General features: G+C 37.3%; 1 pseudogene across 1 annotated transcript; it reads left to right on the top strand.

The window, feature by feature from the left end:
• The first annotated feature begins 432 nt into the window (after positions 1 to 432).
• LOC308553333 (transcription initiation factor TFIID subunit 9 pseudogene) lies at positions 433 to 1,208 on the top strand (annotated as a pseudogene). Its single transcript has one exon. The product of its transcript is annotated as a transcription initiation factor TFIID subunit 9 pseudogene (transcript).
• Positions 1,209 to 4,808: the final 3,600 nt, after the last annotated feature.

Genomic DNA, 4,808 nt, shown 5'->3' with positions numbered 1-4,808 from the left:
CAATATAATGTTTAGGGATGTATAAATATGTGGAAAAAATATTATTATTATCTTGACTGAGGATATGTTTATTGATTTTTTAATTTATTTTTTAGGTAAAGAGAGAGAGAAACTTTGATGTGAGAGAAACATTGATTGGTTGTCTCATACATACCCCAGCTGGAGATCAAACTTGAAACCTAGGTATGTGCCCTGATGGGGAATCAAACCTGCAAACTTTTGGTGTATGGGATGATGCTGAAGCCAACTGAGCCACCCACCCAGGGCTAAAAAATTATTTTTAAAAAGTAAAGGAGGTTGCTTCCGAACATCCTGCTTACGGATTCACTAGGGGTTGGAAAAACCACACTAGGCAAAGAACTTGCATCAAGATAGGGACTGGAATACATTAACATGGGTGATTTAGCTCGAGAAGTCTTGTCCCCTAGCATCATGGAGTCTGGCAAGGTGGTTTCTCCCAAGAGCATGCCAAAAGATGCACAGATGATGGCACAAGTCCTGAAGGATATGGGGATTACAGAATATGAGCGGAGAGTTATAAATCAGATGTTGGAGTTGGCCTTCCAATATGTGACCACAATTCTAGAAGATGCAAAAATTTATTCAAGCCATGCTAAGAAAGCTACTGTTGATGCAGATGATGTGCAATTGGCAATCCAGGGTCATGCTGACCAGTCTTTTACCTCTCTTCCCCCAAGAGATTTTTTGTTAGATATTGCAAGGCAAAGAAATCAAACCCCGTTGCCATTGATCAAGCCATATTCAGGTCCTAGATTGCCACCTGATAGATATTGCTTGACTGCTCCAAACTACAGCCTTAAGTCTTTTTAAAAAAGGCATCTACTTCTGCAGGAAGAATAACAATTCCACGGTTAAGTGTTGGTTCAGTGACCAGCAAACCAAGTACTCCCACACTTGGCACACCAATCCCACAAACCATGTCAGTTTCAACTAAAGTGGGGACTCCAATGTCCCTCACAGGGCAAAGGTTTACTTCACAGTCCCCAGCTGTAAAAGCATCAATTCCTGCAACATCAGCAGTTCAGAATGTTCTGATGAACTCATCATTGATTGGGTCCAAAAACATTCTTATCACCACTAACATGGTGTCATCACAAAATACTGCCAATGAATCATCAAATACAATGAAAAGAAAATGTGAAGATGATGATGACGATGACGATGATGATAACTATGATCATTTGTAATCTAGTCTTGGGTAGGATGACATGTTTATTAGTATTGATTTTATATCTTATATGTGTATGTATATTTGATCTTGAATCCGATGTACTGAGATTAAACATGCATGCCGGATGTTTTCAAGTTGTGTTTTAGAAAACATAATAGTATTTAATGAGTAAATATAGTCACCATAGTTTTTAATTGAGATGTTGTATTTTCTTTAATAGAATTTATAATGGTTTTTCATTAGCCTTTAAGTATAAGAAATAAAGTTGTCATCAATTTGAAAAAAAAAAGTAAAGGATAAGCCACACATACATGACTGCACAGTGCCTCTGTGCAAGGAATTGGGAAAGGGGCTCGGCTTCTCTTTTTTGGGGGGGTCATAATAATATTCTAGCTCTTAGGTAGGATGACATGTTTATTAGTATTGATTTCATATCTTATATGTATACTAAATATAATCTTTTTGAAGCAAACATTTTTTATCATTAAAAGTTTTTTAAATAACAAATCTCATAGGCACCTATATAATGTTGTGCTGAGCTCCTCTTGTTGGCTTAGCCACTGTTTTTAACATAAAATATTACTTCCCAGAAGCCTTTCTCTGTTCCTTTTTCTTTAGTAACACTCTTTCCTCTTTTACCCTTGTCTCACTTGTACTTTTCACAGCTTCTAATCCATTAACCACTGTGACATATGGATTTAAGTGCCCTTCACAGTACACTCTGCTGGATTCAAGTTCTCCAGGTCAGCTTTTCCCAACCCTGTTTCTCATTGAGTGGCTTTTTTGGAAACTTTTGTTTCTCAACCCCTTCCTCTGGTTGTACTGCCATCTCAGGTATACTCATCTTTCCCAGAGTCTGAACTATGTCCTGAGAGTACAGTATCCCCTGTTGACTCCTTAGGTTTTGATGACTTCTCCTCATAACATTGTTCTTTTGGTTAAGTAATTCTTGGTCAAAAGTTTGCACCTGTTCCTCTAAATTTCTTTCCATTAATTCTCTCTTTGACCTTCTCTAATCCAGCTTTTACTCATTTTACCCCTTGAAACAAAGCTGCCAATCACTTCTTCCTCGGGGCTAAGCCTCCAGGCCTTCCTGCCAGCCTCAGCCCCCTTGACCTCACAGCTGCCTTTGATCTTGTGAAACATTCCCCCTTGGGTCAGTTGTTAACTCCCACAAATCCCAGGCAGAGCGGGTCCTTGCCTCCAATGTAAGGAGTCAGTGTGCAGCTGGCTACCCAGGGCATGGTGCAGACTGCAAAGTAGCTCCCAGCAAAAAGAGGGGAGCCTGGAAAGGAGAATCCGTTTTCCTTTTGAAAGCTGGAGAAAGGACTGACCACACAGGCTGAAGTAACTAGAAGAAAGAAAAGAGCTGCCAAATGATTAGAAAATGCAGACTTTCTTTCAAATAAGTTTTCAGCATTCTAACAAATAGTTGTATAAAATGAAGATTTTGAAATAATTTAAACTGGATCCAAAGTTCACTGTAATAAGTTGTCTCCAGTTTTGTTCTTGTTTTTAAGTTTCTGAGCAGCATATTTGGGTTTTAGTTTTGTAACTAAATATATGAGCAGCATATCCAGACTATTTTATTTGAGTGGTTTTCATTTAGATTTAGAAAGAGCTAGAAAAAATAGTTTCTTCTCTGAAATTATAGTTAAAAATATATATATATATTTCTTTATGACCCATATTGTAATTCATTATATATTAAGATAGGATATATTATCTATAATATACTTGTTTAAATTTGAGTTGATAATCTGCACTTAAACAATTAAGATAGACTCTAACAATACATCTCCAACCACCATTGTTGATTTATGTCTATAATTTCATACACTTTAGTTAAACAAGACTCTTTTCCCCCTTATGCCTTCACTTTCCTTCCTCCATATCTCCACTTCTGAAGCTTCCTGGTTTTGTTTGTTTTTTCCTGAGTTAAAGACCCCCTTGCTCTCTCATTTTCATTGGTCAAAATTTCTGCCATTATTTGATGAGCAGCGGTACTCAGTTTATACCCACTCTGACCTTATTTTGTTTTGTTTTATATATCATCTATATTATTTCTTTATCTTTTTATTTGGAAGTAATTTCAAACTCACAGAAAAGTTGCAAAAATTATACAGAGCATAATATGCATTACACAGGCACACAACTTTTAACATTTGCAATACTGTTGTGTCTCTTCCTTTCTCTGTATGTGTGTGTTATATAGATTTCCCTCCTGAACTTCTTTAGAATAGGTTGCATTTATTATGCCCCTTTATCCCTCAACATCTCAGTATGTATTTCCTAAGAATAAAGCTATGGTTTTATGTAACCATGGCACAGTTACTAAATTCAAGAAATTTAATATCAATATGATGCATTTTATCAAAGCAGTCCATATTCCAATTTATTAAATTGTTCTAATAAAGTCCTTTATAATGTTTTTACCTCCAGTTCAGGATTCAGTTCAGCATTTAGATTACATTTAATCTAAGTTGGGACTTTAGTTGTCATTTATCATTGCAACTATAAGCAATCTGAAGGTAGTCATATTAAGAACATATAAAATCCTGCTCTTTATCACACTCTTCCCCCTAGACTTAGCATCCATCAATGATTCTCACCCAAATAAATAAACATGATAACTAAAAAATTATCATTACTTCATCCACATTTATTTGTCTAAATTATCCTTTGAGAGCCCTCCTTCTTCCAATTTCATTTACTATCTATCAAGATAGACTTGTAGATTCCTATTTTATTCAGTAGGTTACTGTCCTATATTTTATTGCTTCAAATTGTCCCAGATATGGCCAAGCTGGCTTCGGTATGCTTTTCTTTTGTCCATGCATTTTTTTTAAAATCACTTCCTTACTTATTGGCATAACAAGATAGCCTAGGCTCATCTTAGACCTTCCCTATACCACCCCTACTATCAGCCATTTATCCATTTATATCACAAACATTATTTTATTTTTATTATTTTTTTTTAGATATATCTTTATTGATTTCAGAGAGAGGAAGAGAGAAGAGAGAGGGAGAGATAGAAACATCCATGATGAAAGTCATTGATCAGCTGCCTCCTGCACGCCCCCTGCTGGGAATTGAGCCCGAAACTGGGGCATGTGCCCTGACCGGGAATTGAAGCCCCATCTCCTGAATCCTAGGTTGATGCTCAACCGCTGAGCCACACCGGCCCAGCCACAAACATACCACCATATACTACGTATGCCCCTAGGCTTCATAGACTCGGTGATGAAAAAAACTTGACATTGTCTTTTTCCTACCAAAACCTACAGTTAACTAGATGAGATGGACGTTAGTCTTTTTCTTTCCTCATAGCTCAGCACCATTCATCCTACCCCTATGTGGTGAAGTACTTGAATTTCTCACAAATTGGATGGCATGTTAATTGAATGAGTCTTAAGTTAGCTTCTGGTTATCTCCAAATTTCTCTCTAATCTAAATTTAGGGCAGGGTGATCCTGCAGGCTTATAAGTAACTTTGACTCTGAAGTTGTCTTCAACCAGCAGGGAAGGTTGTTTCAGGGAGCTCCATCCTGGGATGTAAGCGCACCTCAGTGTCTCCTGCTTACCGGCTGCGGTGCGGACTTGCCGGGCACAAAGCT

The sequence above is a fragment of the Miniopterus schreibersii genome (genome assembly GCF_964146895.1).
Source record: "Miniopterus schreibersii genome assembly, chromosome: 2".
NCBI classification, from domain to species: domain Eukaryota; kingdom Metazoa; phylum Chordata; class Mammalia; order Chiroptera; family Miniopteridae; genus Miniopterus; species Miniopterus schreibersii.
Note: the sequence above shows the minus strand (reverse complement) of the source record. Positions and strands in the feature narration are given on the sequence as shown.